This window comes from Rhinatrema bivittatum, chromosome 1, assembly GCF_901001135.1.
Source record: "Rhinatrema bivittatum chromosome 1, aRhiBiv1.1, whole genome shotgun sequence".
Classification (NCBI taxonomy): Eukaryota; Metazoa; Chordata; class Amphibia; order Gymnophiona; family Rhinatrematidae; genus Rhinatrema; species Rhinatrema bivittatum.
This window is the reverse complement of record NC_042615.1, coordinates 769,710,161-769,736,660: the sequence shown is the minus strand read 5'-3', so window position 1 is coordinate 769,736,660 and position 26,500 is coordinate 769,710,161.

The following is a 26,500-nucleotide window of genomic DNA, read 5'->3' as shown; positions in this document are numbered from 1 at the left end:
CAATGATATCACACAATATTCAGGCTTGAAACCCGCCCCATTGTAATGAGCTGCTTTGCATAGAATTTGCATGCAAGAATTTGGCAAATCCATGCACAGCAGCTCATACATCCCTAATCCTCTGCTAATAAAATCATGTGTCTGAATTCGTAAAACCAGCCCCGTTATTCTATCGATTTTGAGAGAGGAGTATCTATTTTCCTGCGTTAACATCAGAAAGCTAGCGTGGGTCCCTGATGGCCCAAAAGCCATCTACCAAGCCAGAGAAAAAGACACCTTACTCTCCCTCGCTGACTTCCGAGGTGGTAGAGACTTACCCCATAAAACATGAGCTTTCAAACTGCACAGCATTGACCTGCCCTAAGCTAAACCCCTCCCCTTTGTCATACAAATTGCCTCCCATGCAAGGGAACCCCCCCATTTAAAAATCCTCTCCCTTAGCAGTAGCCCCCTTCCCTCAGGTTCAAATCTGAGAAAATCCCTGGGGTCTAGTGGCCTCCCCAAAACCCTTCCCCTACCCCCAACCAGAAAGAAAGACCCTGGTGGTCTGGGAGGTGCACAGCTGGAATAGCCTGATAATGAATTGAGCAACTTTATTTGGGAGGCTGTTATAAGACTCTGCACAAATGGAGTTTGCATGGCAGTTCCAAGATATACACCCCGTTGAAATAACATAAAGATAAATTGCTCAGGTATAATTTATTTTTGTTACAATTTTCTGGCAAATATTTTTTCTGGTGTAAATTTTTGCAAATAAAAAATGTGGATGATCTAAAGCCTATATGGATTGGGTAATAACAATAATGAAATACAATAAAAATCATAGAATATGGGAAACTTTAAAAAAAACGTTTGTTTATAGTCATATATATGTCCGCCCAAGTGAACAATTACTTAGTAAATTATTGCACTTCGTGTCTGATATTTTGCATGTGTAATAATTAAAACTACTCATACAGATCCAGCAGAGAAATGGTACTCATATTCATTTCAAACCAGCCTCTTGGCCCTCCATGCCCACGAGACTGCCTAAAATGATTAAGATCAAAGACATGCTTTACAGTGTACAATGCAACACCAATCTTCAGTGGAAGAAAAGTGGACAGTAGGGGATCAAAGATGACAGAAAAAATGGAACCTTATTATAGTTTTCAAACTAAATTGCAGTGTACCTTCTTCATTCCAGATGAGTCATAACTAATGCAATTGCACTGATTTCAAACCAGCAAGTCCATAAAAGAGTCCATAAAACATAATTCAAGACTCTCTTTATGAATTATCCTTTTTATGACTTAGTTTCCAATTCATATTACAATTGTGGCAAACAATACCACCTGCTGTGTCATGCTGAAAGATAAATATCCTGTTCAGTTTGATTCAGAGTAATCAAACTGGTGGGAACTCTATGCAGTAATCCCCTTGCAATGCACTGTTTCAAATTATGCTATTCAAAATGCTCATATACACTTATTCTTTTTGGAAAACATCATGAAAATGAGAAAACCAACTCCCTAGTACAAAAGTATGCTTTTTATACTAGAAATAATCTCCTCTGAAATTCTGCAGTTAATTATCTGTCTAGACTTAACACCCCCAACTTCAACCCAGTCCGTTAGCTCCTTCAAACAGATGGATATGAGTTACAGATAAAAATCCTATCCATAGGGATCACTGGTCTCTTCTCCTTTTCTGCCCAGTTGACTTTGGAGCACATTTTATGGCTTTGAAATATCTGAATGCCTCTATCCCCACCCCCCCACCCCCCACCCTGTTTCTTTACCCTAGAGAAGATGGATAGGGGGAGTTTGATAAAGGCATTCAAATACCTAAAAGGTACAATTCAGGTATGGGAAACAATTTTTTCAGAGGCAAGTATATTCTAGGCAAGTGGTTTCTGAATGAGACTCCAAGAAGGAGCAACATCAGAAAATATTTCTTCACTGAAAAGGTTGTAGATGTAAGCCAGCAAGCCTGCTCAGATTAGAAGCTAGTATCCTGCCTCTGAGCCATGGGGAAGCTCTGCCAAATTCAGGCCTTATGCACACTAGGAAAGCTTGAGTTGAACCTGATGCAAGGCTCAGTGCTCCTGCCCCTGAGTCAGATTTATCCACAGGCCATCGAAAAGAGAATGCTGGGAATAAGAATTTTGTCCCAGCAACTGGAGTACAAATAAATTGGGATGCAGAGCGACTTTGGATATGGAGATCCCCGAGATGTGATGTTGAAGAGAGTTGTATATGTGCTACTGCTTATTAAAGTGAAGTAACTGAATTGCTATGAGTACTTAGATGTTCTGACCTTGAACTGGACCTGTTTGTGAGTATGGTGAAGTGAATTTACTTATGTCTATTTTGTACTGAATCCCCTGACTTGTGGTGAATCCTCTCAAGTAATTGGGCTGCTTTGAAAGAAACCATGCTCTGGGTGATCTGGTGGTTAGTTTATGGACTTATTAGAGAAACTTAAGGATTGCCTTACTTTATGTTAGAACCTTCTATTTGTAAACCAGGAGATTATTGAAACTGTTAAGTTGCTGTTTTAAAAATAACTTACCCCACGATTCATCATCCCACTATAATTATAGCAGAATGATGAGTCGTGAAAAAAAGAGGGCCAGGAGGTTGATATTAGGCCGGCGGCCATATCACGGTGGTGCGTTTTCACCCACCGCAGTTGCAGCCACTCTGTCCTCTATCGCCTCCATAGCGCCACAGCAAAAGGTGTTGTTATTTCTGGCACTACTTCTGGTGATAACGTGTAAAACATTATCGCCTGCAACGGTACCAGCATAAAAATGTTATTACCCCTGCCCTAACAGCTTCTCTTTCCCTCATTTAAATCTTAACGTCGCTACACGATAACGGACCATCGCATATTAATGAATGACTCTGTATGTTTGAAAGCTGAAACTATTACTAGGACAACTACCACTGCTACTTATCTCATCTATAGCAGTACGTAACATATGCAATCCTATCCAAAATCATGTATGAGAAAGCCCTTGTCCGATAGAGCTTGCAATACAATCAAGACAAACATACAAGGCAAAAGACTTTGGAAATTTAATTTATTAAGAAAATGATTCAAATCAAGAAGGTTGTAAGGGGGATAATCAGCGGTTAAGATTTAAAAGCAGGGTTTTTAGATTGGATTTGAAAATATCAAGAGATAGAGCTTGATGCACCAATTTGGGAAGTCTATTCCAAGCAGTCCAATGGAAAGCACAGAATCGGGACTTGTGATAGAGGAGAAAGATATACATAGGAGTGACATAGCCATTGCGCGTCCTGGCTGTGCTTGTGCCGCGACCAGGCCTGCTCACATCAAGCTTCCCTCCACGATCTCCGAGCACTCCTATCTCGCTACTGCAGCAGGCTCACGGCATCTTCTGTGCCTTCCCCGCTCACCTCTGTCATCGCAGGCCTCACAGCGGAGCTCCCGTCAGGGCTCTGTGTCTGCGGTGTCCTCGGCCCTGCCCCTAGGTGCGCGCGCGGCCCATGCTCCCTCATTTAAAGGGCCCAAGGCGGGAACCTCGGGCTGGACGCCTCCTGATGACGTCACCTGAGCACCACTTAAAAGGCGAGGGCCTTCCCACAGTTCCTCGTCTTGGCAAATGGGTCATCACGTATCGTGAAGCTAGTTGCCATCCTGTGTTCCTGCTTCCTTGATCCTGTGCTTGTTCCAGTGTTCCTGCATTCCTTGTTCCTGTGCTTGTTCCAGTGTTCCTGTGTCTTCCAGTGCTCCTGCATTCCTGTGTTCCTGTGGTCCTTCCTGTGTTCCAGCGTCTATGTTCCGCTACCCAGGTTGTACCTTCTCGGACTGATACTCGGTACTGACCTCGGCTTGCCATTAACCACATTTGGACCGCTGCCTGGATCTGACCTCTGCTTGATACTGACCACACTTGGACTGATACCTGGAACTGATCTCTGCTTGATACTGACCACGCTCAGACTGATACCTGGAACTGACCCTTGCTTTGGCTGACCACCCTCGGATGGATACCCTGGCTTTGACCTTTGCGCTCTACTCGGACCTTCTCTTTGCTTCTCCTGTGACCACCAGGCCTGCCTGTTCTGAATTCACTCATGGCCTTCTCCAAGCTAGACCACTAGGTGTTGCCTGTCTTGACTGGAGGACCTTCAGCTCCTGTTCCGTTCCAGTGGTCTCCAGTACTTTCAGTTCCGGTCTAGTTTATCTGTTCTCCACTAGCCACGCACCTTTGCTCTTGGTGGGCACACCTCTCCGCTACCTCTCCGGGAGACCCTCCGAGGCCCACCTAAGCCCAGGTGGTCCGGGAATCTAAGGTCTCAACCCAAGGAGCCCCTGGACTATTACTGGTGAAGCTCCAGCTAGCCTCAGTCTCCTCATGTGCTCCGCCTCCTGGCAGCAGGCGCCCTCTGGGAACCCTCAGAAAGCCCTACCAATCCTGCGCCAGGCCAAGGGTCCACCTCCAGCACAACAATAGCTGATGAGCAGAGTTCATGAAGAGGGTTATAGAGAGAGATAAGAGAAGAGAGGTAGTTAGGAGCTACAGAGTGAAGGCTCTAGAGGGGGCATAAGAGGAGCTTGAACTATATGTGGGAATGGATGGAGAGAAAATGTGGACTTGAGAAAAAAGGTTAGATAGGTGTAGTGATTGTGGCAAAAGACAATGTTATCCCATCGTCCTTTTTGAGGACTTCTGTAATAGAGATTTTCTCCTTGTCATTATTCTATACTTGTTATTAATGCATGACATAACTCCCTCAATAGATGGTGCCTGATTTTCAAAATCATTTACATGCTTAAAACTGGCTTTTACACATGTAACTGCACTTTACCCATGTAAGTGGACTTTTGAAATTTGCAACAATATATACCATTGAATTATCAATAGGCTTTACCCAAGTTAAGTGCACTTAACGTGGGTAAATGGCTTATTTTTTTTTTTTTTAATTGCTATGTTAATATGTTACAGTCCTTTGAAAATTCAGTTGTAAGATTGTAAGGGAATTACATAAAAAACACTATCCCTGTGTACAATGAAATACAACAATACGAATGGTTATCTTGAATATATGGATGAAGGACTAATGCAGTAAAGAAGTTAAAATTAGAAGTATAAATCTAAAAGCTATAATATAAGAAACATCAACATTTATAAATCAAAGGAAATCCTGTGGGTGTATTGAGAAGAGAAGAAGATTTTGCTATTGGCTGAAGAGGATTGGTGAGATGAGATCTATTACTGATGCAAAGGTTTTTAGGAAAGCCCTTAAGACTTTCCTATTTCAAAAGGTATATGATGCAATTGTTTGAAACACTTTGACACAGTTGGTTGACTAAGAACCCCTGAAATATATTTGTATTTTGTTTTCAATTTTTATGGATGTTTTGAACTTTGGAAGAGCGGGTAAAAACTTTTTAAAATAAATACATTTTGCTTTGGAAAATTTCAGGACTTAAAAAGTTTGGGGGAGAGGTGAAATAGTAGGGTATATTCTTTAGTATATGTGCCCGAAATAAAAAGATAGCATAAGTTAGGTAATTGTTTGACATTATGACTTGAGTTGCACTTAATGACTGGAAGGGAGACAATAAGTAAATCTACAGCTCTAGTACTAAATTTTCAAAAGGGAGACTTTGATAAAATAAAGAAATAGTAAAAAAAAAATGACTGAAAGGTGCAGCTACACAGTAGGGATGCTGCATAGGTGTAACTGGGCGCACACAGCCTCGCACTTCTGAGTCTGAGCCGTGTAAGTGGGGGAATTTTATAATCAGCACGCAATCACACCATGATCGGTTTCTCCAATTCATCCACCCGTTCACCCACTGTAGAGTTAGGTCTTCTAAACTATCCTGGTTTAATAGCCTGCACTCCCTCCAGTTACCCCAGATGCTTTAAACCTCCTCAGAAATGGATGGGTTTTTTTTCTGCATAGCAGAAAAACATATCTGCGTGCCCAGATATGTAAATATTTGGGTGCCCATCTCTTGGTCCCACCCCACCCTGGAATTACCACGCCCCACCAAAATCATGTCCACAAAAAATTGAAATCGTCAGCTCAGTGTACTGTAGCAGTCAAAAAAGCAAACATAATGTTAGGATTATTAGGAAAGGAATGATGAATAAAACGGAGAATTCATAATGCCTGTATATCGCTCCATGGTGAGACCACACCTTGAGTACTGTTTGCAATTATGGTCACCTCATCTAAAAAAAAATAAAGTTGCACTGGAAAAGATAGAGAGAAGAGCAACCAAAATGATAAACGGGATGGAATGGCTTCCCTATGAGGAAAGACTAAAGAGGTTAGGGCTGTTCAAGCTTGGAAAAGAGATGACTGAGGGAGGATATGATAGAGGTCTATAAAATCATAAGATGTCTAGAATGAGTAAATGTGAATTGGGTATTTACTCTTTCAGATAATAAAAGGACTAGGAGGCAGTCCATGAAGTTAGAAAGTAGCACATTTAAAACAAATTGGAGAAAATTATTTTTCACTGAATACACAATTAATTTCTGGAATTCATTGCCAGAGGATGTGGTAAAGGAAGTTAGCATAGCTGAGTTTAAAAAATTTTAGGACCTGTAGGAGAAGTCCATAAACTGCTATTAATCAAGTTGACTTAAAAGTGAATTTTAAAAGCCGTACATGTACCAAAATCGGGAGGTGTGCATGCATCTAGCATATGCGTGTGTCCACCCAATTTTATAAGCTACCCAAATGCATGCACAAATATGTTGCATTGAAAAAAAAAGGTGTGGAATATGAGCATGGCATAAGTGTCTGAGGGAGGGCCAAGAGATATGTGCACAAGTAGCTATGCGCCTGGGCCCATGCCCAGGTATATTTTAGCGCAAAGTTATTTCTGCTATAGATGAGGTATAAATCTTAATAAAACTATTTCTATGCATCTTTGAAGTGTTTGAGGAGTCTGAATTAACTTGGGGGAACACAGGCTAAAGAAGCAGGAGAGTTTGAAGGACCTAGCTCTAGACTGGGCAAACTGGTGGCCGAACTGGCAGGGCCGGTGCAAGGGGATTTGGCGCCCTAGGCGAGCCTTCTCCCTTGCGCCCCCCCCCCCCCCCCCCCCGGTCTCGGCCCCGACCCTTACCTCATTCTCGATCACGCCCGCTGACTGGGGTTTTCTGGGTCGCAAGCAGGTTGGGCACTGCTTGTGGCCTGCCAAACTCCACTCCTCTTTGCCACCACTTGCGGCTCCATATGGCTCGCACCCAGTGGCGCACCAAGGGTCTCCGGTGCCCGGGGGCCAATGCATGTGTGCCTCTCCAGCATCCCCCCTTAATCCTTCTTGTACTAATGCTTAAGGTCACAGAAAATCAGTGGTGTCTCCAGACAGAAGAATTGGGGGGGGGGGGGCACCAAAATGACATTTCTTCATCTCACCCACCTCTATAGCATGGATCCTGCTTTAAAATTGGTTATTAAAAAAAAGTGTTAATAAAAAAGTCCAAAGGGTCCTCTGCGTTATTTTAAAAAGCTGGCCAGTTTCACACTATAAAATTATGTTGATAGCCTCAGTCAACTGATTCTATGTGGCTATGAGAGTGAAGTCAGGAATATATAGGAAGGAACAGAATGTCAATATAAATCCTGTACCTCCAGTTCTGTAACTCTGTGCATCCACTGAAATTCCCCCAAACAATGGAGCTTGGATGTTTCCCTTACAGCTCATCATACTGAAAGATATTTTCAAATTCTGGTGTCACTTCACAGTAACAGCAGCACAAACAGCTTCCACTGCCAGGCACATTGTGAACTAACACAAAACACCACAAAAAAGACACTCAAAATCTATACTGCAATCCCATCATAACATAACAGTAATAACACCAAGGACTCAAACAACAATAACCCTACCTGTGAATAAGCAAGGGTAAATATTACACTGGGTCCTAGAATACCAATACTCCACCTACTGAGGAAACAAAACAAACCCGATTGCTATAGATCCCTATGCTAGCAGAATCTCTCATCATGGTCACACACACAGAGCAGAGACAGACCCTCACCAAATACAGAATACAAAATAAAGGAGCACAAATTAGAAAAAACTGAAATGGAAACCCCAAGAAGCCAGACTCTGTGTATTAACAATGGAAAAACAGAACCACCATTCTTCATAAAACAAATAAAATCATGGAAACATAAAGCATCAGTTATAATAGTAAAACCATACTAATAAAATAATATTTTAAAACTACTGATAAATAGAATTTCTATTAATTAAAATCATATACATTTTTTACAATTTCCTAAAACCAATAAAATATTTCAAAACAGCACATATATCAAATAACACACAATAATTAAAACTAATAAGGATTTTAAAAAGCCCCTGCTGTCCATACATGGGAGCTCTTGATTGAGGTTATCCTCTCTCTCTCACACATACTCACATGTCCATTCTCTCTCACACATACACTGTCACATACATACACATTCATGCTCTTATACCCAACCATAACCTCTCGCTCTCACAGACACTGACACACTCAGGCTCTAAGGCACTCTCTCCCCCTCCACACACCCCCCCCCCCCACAAACTCTTACTCCCCTGGATTTTCTCATACACACTCATGCTCTCACTGGCTCCCTCACATACACACAAACACACACTCCCAGGCAAGCTTCCAATCGTTCTCACACAAACACACACACACACACACAGGCAAGCTCCCAGTCATTCTCACACTGACCCCCAGGCGGGCTCCCATTCATTTTCACACCACTCCCTCCCCATCCCCCAGGCATGCACACATTCATTCTCACACCCAGACCCCCAGGCAGGCACCAATTTATTCTCACACACACACACACATACAGCACAAACAGGCAGGCATCTATTCTCACACATACAAACCCCAGGAAGACACCCATTCATTCTCATACACAGACACACCCTCAGGCAGGCACCCATGCATTCACACACATACACCGCCAGGCAAACTCCCATTCATACACATGCACACACTAAAGGCAGAGACCCCCCTCTCTTTCTTTTGCCAGCAACCTCAGAGCCTCTCTCATTCCTCTGCTGCCACTGTCACTGTTGCTGTATGGCTATTGCGGAGGTGCTGATTGCTACTATTGGCACTGAAGCCCATTCTGCTGCCTCCTCTGTGCAGGCCTCATGGTACATTGTGAGATCCGCATAGAGAAAGTGCTACTCTTGCACATTCCCAAAAATTACATGTTCCAATCAGTAAAAAATAATTTATTTTTTTTTACATTTGCTGTCTGATCTTAGTTTTCTAATCAGTTGGTCACAGGCTTTTTTTTTTTTCCACCTTCCCTTTCTTATTTTTTTGCCAATTCCTTTTATAACATATTTCTTTTCTCTCCATCTGTCTTCTTCCCTCAAACACACAGTCAGGTTCTCATTCTCACATGCTTTCTCTCTCTCTCACACACACACATACACAGGCACTCACTCTCACATGCTCTCTCTCATACAATCATGTATACACCGTCTCTCTCTTGCACATGCTGTCTGACTCTGGCACACAGGCTCTCTCTCACTCCCACATGCTGTCTTGCTCAAGCACAGGCTCTCATTGTCACATGCTCTCTCTCATACAATCATTCATACACACAGTCTCTCACTGGCACATGCTGTCTGACTCTGGCACACAGGCTCTCTCTCACTCCCACATGCTGTCTTGCTCAAGCACAGGCTCTCACTGTCACATGCTGTCTCTCTCACACACACACAGAGGCTCTCACATGCTGTCTCTGCAAACATTCAGGTCCTCACTCCCACACACAGTCTCTCAACTCATCTCATACACGCACACATACACACTGTACAAACCCTCAGTCTCTCTCTCACCTCTGGGCCTTCTCTTCACGGCCGCTGCAGGATGGGCTCTGCAGCGGCCCCGGACTTCTCGAGCCGCGCTGCTCCTCTTCTGTACGCGGCTGATGCTCCTCCTCTTTCCTGCCCGCGCGGCTCCGGCAACATTTTTCTTCCGGGGCCGCGCGGGCAGGAAGGAGGAGAAGCTCCTGCATTGGCTGATGATCCTCCTCCTTCCTGCCCGCGCGGCTCCGGCAACATTTTTCTTCCGGGGCCGCGCGGGCAGGAAGGAGGAGAAGCTCCTGCATTGGCTGATGCACCTCCTCTTTCCTGCCCGCGCGGCTCCGGCAACATTTTTCTTCCGGGGCCGCGCGGGCAGGAAGGAGGAGAAGCTCCTGCATTGGCTGATGATCCTCCTCCTTCCTGCCCGCGCGGCTCCGGCAACATTTTTCTTCCGGGGCCGCGCGGGCAGGAAGGAGCTGGAGCACCAGCATGTTTAGACGCGATTGTTTTCTTCCGGCCGTGGTGACTTGAGCTCCACCACGGCCCCGCCGATCTTCTTGCTGTGTGTATTCGGCACACAGCATAGCAGTAGTTCACCGCTCAGCCGCTATTGGGATGACGTCCACCGGCGGCCATTGGCCATCAGCGGCTCGGCGCCCCCTAATGCTCAGCGCCCTAGGCGATCGCCTAGTTCGCCTAGTGCTTCCGCCGGCCCTGCGAACTGGTGATACTGGTCACGTCCTGAACACATTTCTATTCTAAAATTCCCTCACTTGCATGTTTCAAAGTCGATTTATGCTGCTGTGTGCACACAAGCTTAAAATTAGAAGCACACATACATGCACCAGGTATATTTTATAACATGTGAGCGTTTGTGTATCTGGCATCACACCCATATACATACTTTTATGGGTGCCCGCTCGCCCATTTGAAAGTTACCATCATAGGAAATAGCCACTGCTTATTACTGGCATTAGAACCATGGGTTCTTGCCAGGTACTTGTATCTTGGATTGGCCACTGTTGGAAGCAGGATGTTGGGCTTGAACGACCCTAGGTCTGACCCAGTACGGCAACGTTTTTTCTTATGTTCATTATATTTATTTGTTTGTTTGTTTTTGCTAAAAAACACACCCAAAAGGACATTACTAATAAAACAAATTATATCCTTTGTCAGTATAAACACAAGTAGTACCACCAACAAACAGTCCCTAATGTTGCAACAGAGGTGAACCCTTGGGCTGAGGTGGGGTTGACGCAACCCGTAGGCAGGAACCTATGGGTCCCCACCATCAGCAGGTGGAGTGGGCTGAAGCTAGAGGCCGCTGAAGCTTCATCTATACTGTTACGCCCGTCAGTCGCAGAGAGCTGCGACCACTTCTGTTCATCTCTTTCTTCACTTCCCTACCTCCATGGGGTAGATTGGCAGCATCCGCTAGCTACCTACGACCTGCCTGCTGCTTCCAGGCCTCCAGGATTGGCACGGATGCCGCCGACTGCCATCTGATCTCTAGGCGCGCGCGTGCGCACACAGGCCAGTCTTATCCATGTCATGGCGGGAACTTCAGGGGTGTCCCTTCCAGATGACATCAGGGCACGGAGAAGGCAGGCATAGTCAATCAAAGCAATGGTCAGGGCATGGAGAAAGCACACGTGGTCAGGCGTAGCAAACGTCTGGGGCTGGAGAGAAGCTGAAGAGTGGTCGGATGTAGCGGAGGTCCGGGGCTGGAGAGAAGCTGAAGAGTAGTCAGGCGTAGCGGAGGTCCAAGGCTGGAGAGAAGCTGAAGAGTGGTCAGGCGTAGCAATGGTCAAATCCAAAGAGTCAGTCCAACACATAGACAAACAGGAACCGGGAACCACAGGAAACAGGAACACAACAAAGACACAATTCTAGGATCAGCAACGAGGACGAGAAGTATGAGGAGACCTGTTGCAAAGGCAATGCTATGGAGTGAGGCTTGAGCTTTTATACCCTGAAGAGTCTGACGTCAGCATCCGGGTCCACGGCCAGGTTCCTGCCGCGGGCACATTAAAAGACCTAGTGATGCATGCACGCCTAGGAAGGGGTGCGGTTCTGATGGTGGCATCTCTCTGTCGGCCACGTGGAGAGGCCCGACGAGCAGGGACACTGGGTAGCATGGCAGGTCCAGAGGCACTGGAGGGAATCCGAGGTTGGAGCTGGTGGCCCACCACCTCCAGTGAAGAGGAGCCAGGAGCTGGAGTCCATCTGAAAAGGTGAGAGGACCGCGCTGCAGGGCTGCTGCGGGCAGCACACGTAACAATATCAGATTATAGCTACATTTCCACAAATTACATCTCAAAATGTAATTCTTTTCCTTAAATGTGTGGTTAGCTTCTCTCTCCTAACAGTTTAACTTGTTATCTCAGAAGATACCAGCAGACTACCAGGGGTTAGAAGATCACTGAAAGTATTTGTTGCATTTGTGGACCCTTGGACCAAGGAGAGGTTAGTGCTACCCACAGGGAGGAGCCCTGCAGGTCCTCACCGTCGGCAGGCAGAGCTGGCTGGAACAGATGTCCAACAAGGACTTCATCAATATCAGACCATGTTCCTCACAGATTGAACTTGGGTACCTGGGCTGACTGGACGTAGGTGTGGGCCTCTGGATGAAGGAGAATCCGTCATGAAAAAAGAATGCCATCGAGAAGAAGACAGCTCAGTTCAGGCTGAGGTCGAGGCACGCTGCAGACAGCAGAAATGAAGACAAACTAGGTCGAGGCAGGCAGCAATTCAGCGAAGCCAATGAGGTCCGAGGTCAGCTGAGAATCCAATACCGAAGAAGAAGCCAAAGTCCAAGCTGAGGTCCAAGCCGAGGTCTAAGCCAAAGAGACAATCCAAAGGGAGGAAGACAATGCGAGACGGCAGGAAGCAGACGAACCGGGAGAGACCAAACAAGGAGACAGGAACCAACATAGACAAAGAAACAGGAAGCAAGGATCAGGAACTGTAGACAGAGCACTGGAACTGCATGGCAAACAGCTACTCAAACAGGTTTGACCTATTGCCAAGGCATCAGCTGTTGGGAGAGCAGTGAGGCTATTCACTTCTTCCTTACTGAATTCCCTTATACTCATATTCATACTCATTCACACAACTGCGTAACTGCAGGGAAACTCTTCACAGGTTTGCACAGAGAGGTTAGCCTTCTCTCTGCTCTCAGACTAAATTTATAGCTGCCCATTTCTCACTGATGATTCCCAGCATTCCCAGTCTATCTCACTGATATTGCCCCCTATCAGAATCACTCAAGAGTAGAAACTGCAAATTTTCCACCTTTGCTGCCACTGCATTTTCTTTTCGGGTCTCAAGATTACAACAGGAACTCAGTTGAATTGCTCTTGCCATTTCAGCCACTTTGCTCGTCCTCTCCTCCTGTCCTGTTGCTGCCAAGAGGCACTACTCCAATATATAGGTACATTAAAAAAATAATATTCATTTTCACCCCTTACAATAAGTTGAATAGCTGAATTTTGAATAGAATGGAGAGAGATTGATCACTAGAGACTAGTTTAGATTTGCAGAGGCATGGATCTGAGAGTGTATGCATGGAATGGCCTCCCAGTGGTGGTGGTGGTGGTGGTGATAGTGACATAACAATGAAATTCAAGCATGGAATAAGCTCAGGGATTCCCTAGATGGGAAGTGAGGGAAGCTCGAGAGATAAACTAGAATCTATGACATTACACAAGGCGTGATACTGGGCAGATTAGATGAGCCTCATGGCATATTTGCTGTTTCTATGTACTTCAAAATTAATAGTTTGTGAAGACTTCATTCTATCCTTTAAGGATGTGCTGTCATTTTAAAATGATTAAAATTCTTTCATTTCCTAGGCCATTAAGCCCTGTCCCGGGGAACCTCACGTTGGCAGCTGGCCAGCACATGGAACTTACTACTGCTCCTGGGAGCAAGTACGTTAAAAAAAAAAAAAAAAATGAGGGTAGATAGGTTAGGCTTAGGGGTCAGGGAGGAGAGGAGAAAAGAAAGGAAGGATAGGTAGGGGGATAGGGAAGTTCCCTCCTAGTCCACTCCTTAATTGGAGCGGACTGGGAGGAAACTGGGGTAAGCCCAATCACGTCGCTGTGCTTTTTAAAATAAAATTCTCCCCCTTGACTGCACATGCCGATATAAAATCAGGCTTGCATGTGCACACAGGTATCGGATTTTATAACATGCGCATGTTGGCGTGTGTATGTTATAAAATTGGCGTGTACATATACGCATGCTGGGAACCGCACGCACATAGACGCATGTGCGCGACTTTTAAAATTTACCCCTAAATGTCTAAACCAGTGGTTCATCTTGTAATGAACAGGATTACTATTGCAACAAAATATCCCAAGTAGGGGACAAGAAAATACCTACAGTACCTGAATATAGTCCTCTTTGAAGTGCCTGAAAAGTGGAACATAATAACAAATGACCTGGAAAGGGGAACAATGAGTGAGGTGATCAAATTTGCCGATGACATAAAATTATTCAAAACTTTAAAAAACAAAAGGAATATAAGAATTTGCATGAGGACCTTGCAAAACAGGAAAACTGGGTATGCAAAAGGCAATTGAAAAGGAATGTAGACAAGTGCAAAGAGATGCACGTAGAGAAGAGTAACCCAAATTATAGCTACAGAATGCAAGGTTGCACAGTAGAAGTCACTAGGGGTGTGCATTCGTTTTGAACTTATAGGTAAAACGCAACTTTTTTTTTTTTTTTAACTTAAAAAAGTGATGAGGCGAAAACGATCGGATTTCCAACTTATTCAACATAGCTATGTTGAATACGTTGGAAATCGCGATTGTTGATCCAAAATAAAAATTTAAACCCCTCACCTTCCTTAATCCCCCCCCAAAGACTTACCACAACTCCCTGGTGATCCAGCGAGGAGTCAGGATGCCATTTCTGAACTCCTTTGCGAGGAGCACGTGACGTCGGCGCCACGTCGGAGTGATGCGGCGTCACGTGATTCCCCGCGGGTTCGCTCCGGGATCCTCGTTCGACCCAAAAGGAACTTTTGGCCAGCTTGGGGGGGCCTCCTGACACCCCCAAGCTGGCCAAAAGTTCCATGGTGCAACATCATCTTGAGTATTGTGTTTATTTATTTATTTATTTATTTATTTATTTATAGTTTGTATATACCGGGAGTTCCTGTAAACAATACATATCACTCCGGTTTACAAATAACAGTAAGAACTACTGCCGGGGGCAGTTTACATGGAACAAATCTTGGAACAAATCAGAACACTTGATCTAAATAAATAGTAAAAGAACAAAGCTGCCGGGGGCAGTTTACATGGAACATGTGTTCACATGTTTACATGTTTACATGTAAACACATTTACATTTACATAAAGTTTACATGGAACATGTGTGTAGTTCTGGTCATCACATCTCAAAAAGGATATAGCAGAATTAGAAAAAGTACAGAGAAGGGCAACAAAATGATAAAGGGGATGGAATGATTTCCCTACCAGGAAAAGCTAAAGAGGTTAGGACTCTTCTGCTTGGAGAAGAAATGGCTGAGGGGAGATATGACAGAGGTGTATAAAATAACGAGTGGAGTGGAACGAGTAAACATTAATCAGTTGTTTACTCTTTCAAAAAGTGCAAAGACTAGGGAACAGACAATGAAGTTACTAAGTTGTACATTTAAAACTAATAAGAGAAAATATTTTTTTACTCAATGCATAATTAAGCTCTGGAATTCATTGCCAGAGGATGTGGTGAAAGCTGTTAGTGTAGCTGCATTGAAAAAAGATTTGGACAAGTTCTGGAAGAAAAGTCCATAAACCGTTATTAAGGTGGAGTTGCAGAAATCCACAGCTTATCCCTGGGTAGGCAGTATGGAATTTATCTACCCTTTGAGATCCTGCCAGGTACTTGTCTCCAGGATTGGCCACTGTTGGATATAGGAAATGGCAAATCTTATGTTCTTATGTAAATAGGGATGATCTGAGCCCGGCTCATGTTCCATTTTAGTGGATGGACAATCGAATGCTTGGCAAATTCTTCTTCATAATGATAGAAAGAGCCAATATTGAAAGATAAAAAAAACAAAGTCCCTAGAAACAATTGGCTGCCATAAACCAGTTATCCCTGTGGTAACTTTTCTGACATCTTCTGCTTATAATCCCAAAAGTCTTACTTTCGTGGTTCAGTTGGGATTTGCCATAGACCCTTCCAACTCCCCATTCTCCACCAGTAAGTTCCGACTGTGGCCTAGCTAGTTTTGCTGAGCTACGATTTGGCCAGGGCTTCCCTAGGCCCTTTCCAATCCTGCCCCCTCCACTCCCAGCCCTTGAGCAGGGAGGGACTGGGGAACTTCTTTGGTCCCTACTTACCCCTTCAGTGGGTGTCGTTGATGAAGAAAGGGGCAGGACAAATACCCAAGCACCTCTGCCCTCCTGGCATCCTTTAAAAATAGTGCCAGCCAGATACGAGATTGAAAGCAAATTGATACCAATGAAATGGTCACTGGGCTGGCTGGCACCCTTTATACAAACATTCATCCAGTATAGTGCCAAGAAGTGCAGGGGAACATTCGGTCCTGGGGTTAAATCCTTGCACAGTCCAGTAGCTCCTTCAAATGGGAGGGAGGATAGACTTCAAGGGCCAAGGCACAGGGGGTGATTCTCTAAATAGAGGATAAAGCACAGGCTTAATACTATCACGCAGCACAAGCCTGGAGGCAAATACAATAGATGATAATTCTCACCGGCATCTGAGATTTACAGCGTTTCTACCAGTTTCTCCTCACTGATTTGCCTGGTTGGCTCCATATTTTAAACTAAAATACAAGTTCCTTCTAGGTTTTCACAGCTGAGCTGCTCAACTGTGAGTTCTGCTTTTATGCGTTCATAGATCCTTCTTTCTGATATCCTCAATTTTTAATGTCTTGTGTGATCTAATCTTTTCAGTTCCAATATCCATGGTTTATACCTTTAAGGACAGTCCCACCCATTGTGGTTTGAACCAGACACTTGTAATTCACTAGTATCTTCATGCCAGGCCTGACAAATTGTGAGTGCCACTTATTGCTTGGCAGTTATGATTGAATATGGTTGAGCAGGGGTGTCCTGTCTCCAAAGGTGTTTTTATTGTCCTGCATTCACAGTGTCCTGTTTCCAAAGAAGCATTGTGTTTCCTTCTACTAATGCTGGGTTCATGCTTTATTCTGCATAGTTTCTTCTTTACTGCTATACTGCCAACTGGCGGCATGTATAACAGAAAACTGATAAAACTGATAAATTCAGTGCAGCTGGCTCTGACCTGGAAGCAGATGATCCTGAATGTTTATCCTCATGTGTGTGCGGTGAGCTATAGCCAGGCCTGTATGCTTCAGCAGCAGATCTAGCCTAACCATGCATAAAAATCCTCCTTTTAACTGTCTTTATTTCTGTGGCCCAGACTGTGCTGCTTGCCTTTAACTGTAAATTATGCACAGTAAGACTCTGTTTCTGTCTTTTGCCTGTTAAAGTTTGGAGTTGAAGAGGTGGCCTCCTCTATCTGCAAGTGAAATCTAATTTAAGCTATCTGTTTAAATTGTCCATAGGAAACACATAGTGGAGAAAGAATAAGGGGCATGCCCTGCTTATCAACCTAGTAACTGTCAACTGCTTTCAAAAAGGGTCAACATTATTTATTCCTTTATGGTTTTAACTACTGTCCAGGTTCTTTTTGATGGGTTAATCACTGTAAGGGCTGGGCAGGCTGGTTAAGGGAAACCCCTGGCAGGAGCAGACCAGGGCAAAGAATCGAGTAGGGCAGAGTCTTCACCTAACTGGCCACCTCTCCCTTGGGTTGAGAGCACAGGCTCTGGTTGCTAGCAGGACTTGGCTAACAGGAAACTAAAGAACAGAAGTGAAGGCCAACTGTGGTCAGGGCTGAGATGTCCAACAGGGGCAAGGAATTGCAGGACAAACAGAAACAGGATGAGCAAGGTAAAATAAGGAACATGGTAAAACACACAGGCAGGAACGAGGTAAAATAAGGACAAAACTGGGACAGGGGTACAAGGCTGGGTGCACACAGATAGGCTAGGCCATTTGAGGTCTAAACAGGACAAAGGCAAAGCAGGGAACAGAGAGGCAAAGTAGGCCACCAGGAGACCTAAACAGGACTAAGGCAAGACAGGCAACAGACAAGCAAGATAGGCCATTGGGAGGCCTAGACAGAGCAAGGGTAAGACAGGCAACAGACAGGCTAGATAGGCCACTGGGAGGCTTAGACAGGACAGACATGGAACACAGAGATAGGATAGGCCACTGGGAGGCCCAGGCAGGACCAAAACAATACAAGATATACAGAGACAAGGAAGACCACAGGCCCAAACAGGTCAACAATAAAGCATGATACACACAGGCAAGAATGGCCACTGGGAGAAGCAAACAGAGCAAGGACAAGGCAAGGTATACCTAGAAAAGGAGGGCCACCGGGAGACCCAAACAGAGCTGAGATAAGGCAAGGTAGCATAAGGATTGCCAAAGCATGGAGTCAGGGTAATTCAATGAAGAGGCCTGGAGCTAAGAGTATGGGAGGGTTTTAAAGAACTGGCCTTGCTGCATCATGCAGCCTTCAAGGCAGAGGCTAGAGTGGGATTGAGGCCACTGAAGGCCTCTGCTGGGAAGGGCTCTGCCTAGCAGAGAGTATCTTTAAAGTAACACCCCTCCCCCCTTCTAGAGGCCCTTCCTCCAGGGTCTCTACTGGCTGGACGGCTTTGGGCATCAGGGATGTAGCAAGGCAGGAAGTCAGTGTCTGGGTTAAGGTCAGAATCTGGAGGCAGGATATCAGGGTCAGAGTCAGAATCCGACAGATTCTTTCTGGGTGCCACAATTGACACAGCCTGGAGCTGGATTTTAGATGCTTCTACTGGAAAAGCAGCCTGTAATCAGGTCTCGGAATCAGTGGTAGTCACCGGCAGAGTGAGAGGTTTAAATGCTGCAAGATAAACTGTCTGAAACAAGGTCTTGGTGATAGGCACCGCCTATTTATTTAGTTTAACATATTAATGATACAAACAGGAAAATCAAATACACCTAATTTAACAAAAAAACCCAAACAAACGAAAAACACCTCTGAAGAATAACTATAACAGATTATGCCCTCATATCAATGGGGGTCTGCTCAAAAAATAACAAATAAAAAGCATCAGTTACTGGGCCCACTCCACCTATTCAAATTCTCAATGCCACAATCATGATTTATCTGATATAACTGTTTCAAGATGAGTTGGATCAACAAAGATAAACTTATTACCTCGATGTCCCACTATGCATTTGCAGAGAGATTTTAAATAAAAAGAAGCCCAATTGCTAAAGCTTAAGGTTTCAATTGAAGAAAACGTTTCCTCCTAAGTTGAATCTCTCCTTATATTTGAAGTATTGCTGCCGAAAAAAAGAAATCTCTATCCATAGCTAGAACAAAGGTAATAACAAAAGTGGATCTAGATGAGAGAAAATTATTTGAGGATTGTAGAAAAAGAGACAGATCTGGGCTGGAGAAGGTACCAAGAAATTGGTGGTTCCCTCTTCTTATCTGGGTAAAAAACCATTAAATTTAACAAGAAACTTTTTTTCAGGAGAAAATGAAAGAACCTCAGTTGTGCACTTCTTGAATAATTACAGTTTCAGGAAAATTCAACAGGCAGAGATTTTTTTGACCGCAATTTATTCCCCAAACCCTCACTTTTGTGGTTCATTACCAAACTGTCCTTGATACCTGCAGCCATAGATGTCTGGAAGCTGGTAACGGATGCATGGTGCACTGTTTCCCTTGCTTCCAGGGAAGACATTCTACAGTCCAAATCAGGTAATCTGGATGCAGTATTTATATGATGATTTACAGTATTAAATGTAGATTCTATTTGTGAGATTGACTTCCAAATATATCTGAGAGAAGCAGCAGGTATAATAGAGGTTTCCAACTCAGATTCACTTGAAGATTGATTAGATTGCACTGGAAGTGGAATCTCAATTTGAGCTCTAACAGAGCTAGACAAATTCATTAGTGCAGATGACACTACTTCACAACCTTCAGGTGAGATTGTTTCCACTGGAGAGCGAGTCTCAATCATGTCCTCCTGAACAAGCCCAGTGAAGTTTCTCATAGAGGGAATAGAGGGTAACAGATCATCACCACTGGGGCCAGAGCTAGAAGCACTTTGAGAGGGTAAAGGCATGGGTTGTAGGGAGCGTGCTTCTGGACTAAAGGAGGCTTCAGCTAAATTAGTAGTCAGATTTACCTGCAGTGTTGAATTAGCACGATGAACATATGCCGACACGATTCCCAGTTTTACCAGTTTATCCCCAGTTCACCCAGTTAAGAGATAGGTCTTCTAACCCACACTAGTTTGATAGCCTTCACTCCACCCATTTAGCCCTGACCCTTAAAACCCTGCAAATCTGTGAGGTTTCCCCTATGAGGAAAGATTAAAGAAGTTAGGGCTATTCAGCTTAGAGAAGAGGGATATGATAGAGGTCTTTAAAATCATGAGAGGTCTAGAATGGGTAAATGTGGATCAGTTATTTACTCTTTCAGATAACAGAAGGACTAGGGGGCAGTCCATGAAGTTAGCAAGTAGCACATTTAAAACTAATAGGAGAAAATTATTTTTCATTCAACGCATGATTAAGCTCTAGAACTTGATGCCAGAAGATGTGGTTAGTGCAGTTAGTGTAGCTGGGTTTAAAAAAGGTTTGAATACGTTCTTGGAGGAGAAATCCATTAACTGCTATTAATCAAGTTGTCTTAGAGAATAGCCACTGCTATTACTGGCATCAGTAGCATGGGATCTACTTAGTGTTTGGGTACTTGTCAGGTACTTGTAGCCTGGATTGGCCACTGTTGGAAACAGGATGCTGGGCTTGATGGACCCTTGGTCTGATCAATATGGCAATTTCTTATGTTCTTAAACGTGGCAGAGGGCCTCAGTGCGCGCTAGGTCACAACAGTATTTATGTGCACATCTTAGATATATATCCCTAAATACCCATGCACTGCCCAGACCACATCCACTCCCCACCTCTTTTTGAAAACTTTCAAGTTGTGCACGCTGCGGGAGATATCCATGTATCTCAGCAGCTTTTAAAATCTGCTTGGCACTCGCGAGCCTGACTTTGCACAACCCCTAACTAATGCACACGTCTGACTTTTAAAATTCACCTCAAAATGTACACACATAGGAGTAAATTTTAGAAGATACGCACACATGGACGCCTGATTTTATAACATGCACACGCAGGTGCGCGCATCTTATAAAATCGGGGATCGGCACACGCAAGGGGGTGCATCTTGCACGTGCCGACTCCAGCGGCCTATGAAGGAACTTCCCTACCCCTAGTCTATCCTTCCTACCCCTTTCCCTAACCTGCCCACCCCCTAGCCCTATTCTAACCCTCCCCATTTCTTTAACTTACCTCTTGCACACCGGCAGCCTGCCAGCACGCGATCCTCTGACACAGTGGCAAATGGCTGTTTTGCTGGAGGCCTCTGGCCCTGTCCTGCCCTGCCCCCAAATCGGCCCCGGATCACCCCGCCCCCTTCCCGCCCCTTTTTGGAAGCCTCGTGACTTAGACGCATCCCGGAGCTTTACGCGTGTCACCAGGCCTTTATAAAATAGGCCCAGCGCACATAACCCCCCCTACACATTTTAATCCTATGGATTTACGTGCGTAGGGCTTTGAAAATCTGCCCCATAGTTTTTAAAACACGTAAGAAAAGTATACACTTTCAATGCATTGCAGATGTTCACTTATAAGGAAACATATGCATATTTTATAAAGTGCGTACTTAATATGCCCAAGTTATAAAATACTCTAGTAGATTTCCGTGCAGCCATATACATAAACATATAGGCATAAGGCCATGTGAAGTTGTTTGAAAGTTCCCCTCATAGCCAGTCAAAAATTAGAGGGAACATTGCTCTTGAGGATCTTTATCAAAACCTTCTGAAAATCCAAATACCCTGTGAAGAGTGTCTCACCTTTGCCCAAATGCTTGTTCACACTTTCAAAGAATTCTTATAAACTAGTAAGGCATGACTGCCCTTTGCTAAATCCATGCTGGATCTTCCCCCATTAAACCATGTTTATATACATATGTTTAGGAATTTGATTCTGCCACCATTTTACCCAGCACCGATATGAGGCTTACCAATCTGTAGTAACAGGGGCGCCCCAGAAATGTTTTGAAAATTGGTGTTGCATTGGCTACCCTCCAGTCCTTGGGTATAGATGCAGATTGGAGTGATAACTTTATAGATTAGCAGTAGTGGGTCGGCAATTTTTTTATTTGAGTCCCTTTACAACTCTAGGGTGAATACCATGAGAACCTGATGAACTTTACTATTTAGTTTGGCGATTTGTTCTAGCATCTCTTCAAGATCAGTCGGATTCCTCATTATTGCCTACATGAATGGTTCCAGGGTGGGTGTGTCCCCAACATCTTCCACAGTAAAGAGTAAAGCAAAGAATTCATTTAGTTTTTGCTATGGGCTTATTCTCCCATTAGCGCCCCTCTTACAAACAGGCCATCTACCAGCCCAACTGTTTTCGTCACAGTTTTTCCTGTTTAGAATTAGGAACCTTTGTTTTCAGTTTTTATTTTATGTATTTTTCTTTGGAATTTCAATGATATAGCAAAAAAAAAAAAAAATCAGTGGAAAAAATGATTTTATTATAATGCACAGGAGAAAAATCAGTGGAAAAGTAGTTTTTCCACTGTTTTCTTTTTGTTATAATTTTGAAATTCCCAGGAAAAATAAAATGAAAACTGAAAACAAAGGTCCTTCTGTATAACGTAATTGTAATTATTAGTGTTTTGCCTCCTTTGCAAGTCTCTCCTCAAACTTTCTCTTGGCTTGCTTTATCAGTATTTTATATCTAACCTACCAATCCTTATGCACCTTCCTTTTTAAATTTCTCATTAGGTCCTGCTTCCCTTTTTTTAAAGGATCAAGAGGAGAGCCAGAGGTATAAGCAACCAGCAGGCCATGAGGCCAGTGAACCAGGGAAAAGCCTCCCAGTAGATCAGAACAATTCGTACAGAGGAAAGACCAGGATGTAGCAGCCTACGAAAGAGGGGAATTCACAGATGGAGATTCAGCTTATAGTGCAGGGTACTTGGAATGTGTATGTATAATTATAAAGCACCCCTATGAAGGAAACAGGGGATAAAAGAGCCAGAACATAAACATGAGTCGCTCCCCTTCTGTATCTGACACCACCTGAGGAAATAAAAACTGTCAGAGGTTAGAAAACCGGTGTTAATGTCATCGTGGCCCAACTCAAAGACTAGGTTGCTGCTAATTTCAAGGCAGAGGAACACCGTTGACATTACCTGGGGCCTGAGAGGGGCTCCACCAGCTGGACCAGGCCCTGCTTCCTCCCCTTGCTGTGTGGCCTTGTCCCTTTGCTAAGGACATTGCTGCCCAAATCAAAAGCGGGGCCATTAATGGGGGAGGTTCACCCCCAACTTAGCTCCTCCCAAAGGGGTAAACCTGTAGGGGTTGTCATTTGGGAATTCCTTAGAAGAAACTCTGAGTATAGGGAATTCTCTGAGATTAGCCTGGAGTAATATGGGGCCAGTAGAGTTTTTCATAGGGAATTGGTGGGGTACTACTGATTTCGCTAAGAATATTTTTGTATATGACAATTAGTTAGGTGATGCAGTCTTTCTCCTGTCATGTGAAAGTAAGAAGGAGATACATAGGGGATAATTTTGTAACAGCCTGCTTTCTAGTCTGATGTACACATAGGGGTAGATTTTAAAAGCCCGGCGATGCGCGTAAAGCCCTAGGATGCGTCTAAGTCCCAGGGCTTCAGAAAAGGAGAGCGGCGGTCGGGGGTGGGGTGGGGTCAGAGGCTTCTGGCACAGCGGACATTTGCTGCTGTGTTGGAGGATCGCATGCTGCTGGGTGCCAGCATGTGCAACCTGCCCCTAGGCAGGCTTAGCAAGTAAAATAATCCGACAAGTTATTCCTCCTAGTTTGTACAGGGAGTTTTTTTTCCAAGAAAATGTAGGCTCAAGATTTTCAAAATCAAAAGATATGTACATAGGAATTTTAGGAAGAGAATGGTGAATAAAATGGAGAATGTCATAATGCTTCTGTATCACTGCATGAAAACTTGAATATGTTAGGCAATTCAGAACATCACATCTCAAAAAAGATACAGTATAGATGAAGGTACCGAGAAGAGTGACCAAAATGATGAAAGGGATGGAATAGCTTCCCTATCAGGAAAGGCTAAGGAGTTTAGGGCTGCTCAGCTAGGAGAAGAGTCAGCTGAGGGACAGGATTACAACAGAGAGATATGTGATGGTTATTTAATCTTTCAGATAATATAGGACTAGGTGTCACTCCATGAAGTTAGTAAGTAGCACATTTAAACATAAGAACATGCCATACTGGTTCAGACCAAGGGTCCATCAAGCCCAGCTTCCTGTTTCCAACAGTGGCCAATCCAGGCCATAAGAACCTGGCAAGTACCCAAAAACTAAGTCTATATGATGTTACCATTGCTAATGGCAGTGGCTATTTTCTAAGTCAACTTAATTAATAGCAGGTAATGGACTTCTCCTCCAAGAACTTATCCAATCCTTTTTTAAACACAGCTATACTAACTGCACTAACCACATCCTTTGGCAACAAATTCCAGAGTTTAATTGTGCGTTGAGTGAAGAAGAACTTTCTCCGATTAGTTTTAAATGTGCCACATGCTAACTTCATGGAGTACCCCTTCCAATCCAATAAAATTGTTTTTCATTCAATGTACAATTAAGCTCTGGAATTCATTGCCAGAAAATGTGGTTAGGGCAGTTAGTGCAACTGGGTTTGAAAAAGGTTTGGATAAGTTCCTGGAGAAATGCATAAACTATTAATCAAGTTGATTTGGGGAACAGCCACTGCTATTATTAGCATTTGTTAGCATGGGATCTATTTAATGTTTGGGTACTTGCCAGGTACTTGTATTCTGGGTTTGCCACTGTTGGAAACAGAATGCTTTGCTTGATGGATCCTTGGTCTGACCCAGTATGCCAAGTTCTTATATTTTTATGACTCTACCCTCCGGAGTACCTCTCCACTATGCACATAAAATTATGCACATACAAGGTGTATGTACATATCAGACAAGCAACTTTTAAAAAGGCCATTCCTGCAAACAAGTACTGTTTAGCTTACTGAATTCTCCTTAAAAATTACTCTCTTAAAATTTTTGGGCTAGATTTTCAAAAGGTTACGCACGCCGGGCCTATTTTCAAAAGGCCCGGCGACAAGCGTAAAGCCCCGGGACGCGTGAAGTCCCAGGGCTTGCAAAAAAGGGGCAGTCCGGGGGCGGAGAGGGGGCGGGGCAGTCTGGGGGCAGGGTGGGTCAGAGGTTCCTGGCACAGCGGCTATTTGTCACTGTGCCAGGGATCGTGCGCCAGCAGTCGGCCGGTGTGTGCAACTTACTTCAGCTCCAGGGCTGAAGTAAGTTTACAAAAAGAAAAAGGTAGGGGGGAAATGGCAGGGGAGGTAGGGTAAGGGAAGGTGGGGTGGGGGGTAGGGAACGGGGGGAAGGCAGTGCGGCTCGGCACATGCAAGGTGCACAATTTTGCACCCCCTTGTGCACTCCGACCCCCGATTTTATAACATGCACGCGCCTGTTATAAAATCGGACGTACATGTGTGCATGCCGGGTAGCGCATGCACATGTACGCCCACGCATACCTCTTAAAATCTACCCCTTTATGTAATAGAATTTATGATATAGAACTGTTATAGTATTTATTGATGTGATTTGTGGTTGGTAGGGGGAGATTAAGGATTTAGGGACAGGATTTGTCATGTTTTTGGATACTATAAGGTTTTGAAGTTGATATTCAAAAGGATTTTTGTGCATAAAAGCTGGTTTTATACAAGTAAATGACCTTTAGAAAATACCGGGATCAGAGACTGTGGAGCTTGGAGGAGGTGGTGAGGAGGTCCTGATTTGTGGGGGATATCGGCCCTGCACTTCCCTGGAGTTTTTCCTGCCATCTGACTTCATTGGGGCTCTGGTTCCAGCTGAGCCCGAGGTGTCCTGACATCACTTCCGGGGAATGCTGGGAGGAGCCCTCAAAAACGGGCCCACAGCGGTGTACACATCGGGACTGTGGAGCTTGGAGGAGGTGAGGAGGTCCTGATTTGTGGGGGATATCGGCCCTGCACTTCCCTGGAGGTTTTCCTGCCATCTGAATTCATCAGGGCTCTGATTCCAACTGAGCCCGAGGCGTCCTGATGTCACTTCCGGTGGACGCTGGGAGAAGCCCTCAAAAACAGGCCCGCAGTGGCGCGCAGCAGCTGCCGGTGCGCAGCTGAAGCTTTGTAAAATTGTAATCCTGTGGAAAGTTTTTCCTTTTTTCTTTATGAGGACTATTTCATCTTCGCATTACTCCACATCCCCTTAAGGGAGGAATCAAGACAAGCAGTTTGGATATAGCTGAGTCTAGGTTGATCTCATTGTCCTGGAATTTCTTTTTGATTTTTTTCTTCTAAAAAGTATTCCACATAAAAGTAAAGGCAAGGTGAAGATCTTCCCCTCAGAGTCTTCTCTTCCTTCAGATCAACGGGTGATCACGGACTTCGCTGTATCTACCCCCGATACATTGCGGGTAAGCCCCGCTGGCGGATCAAGCAAAGGAGGAGTGCCGTTCT